General features: G+C 5.9%; 1 protein-coding gene across 1 annotated transcript in view; it reads right to left on the minus strand.

Annotated features, from left to right (window-relative positions):
* LOC119585612 overlaps positions 1 to 287 on the minus strand; it is a 141956-nt gene that overhangs the window by 2058 nt on the left and 139611 nt on the right. The window lies entirely within an intron of this gene.

A 287-nucleotide genomic window follows, 5' to 3' on the forward strand; every position in this document is an offset into this window, starting at 1 on the left:
TATTTTAAAATATTAAAATAATAATATTATATATTATAAAAATTAGGGTTTAAATTAATGTATAAGTAAATACATACATATTTTATATATAATAAATAATTAAAATTATATATATATTTTTATTATATATATATAAAAAAAATATAATCAAAAAATTATATATTATATATATATATTATAAAAAATATATATATTTTTATTTTTAATAAAATATAAATATGGAATAAAAATTACTTTATTTGTATGGATATGAAAAAATTTACATATATAATAAAATATGTTATAAA

The sequence above is a fragment of the Penaeus monodon genome, chromosome 20 (genome assembly GCF_015228065.2).
Source record: "Penaeus monodon isolate SGIC_2016 chromosome 20, NSTDA_Pmon_1, whole genome shotgun sequence".
Classification (NCBI taxonomy): Eukaryota; Metazoa; Arthropoda; class Malacostraca; order Decapoda; family Penaeidae; genus Penaeus; species Penaeus monodon.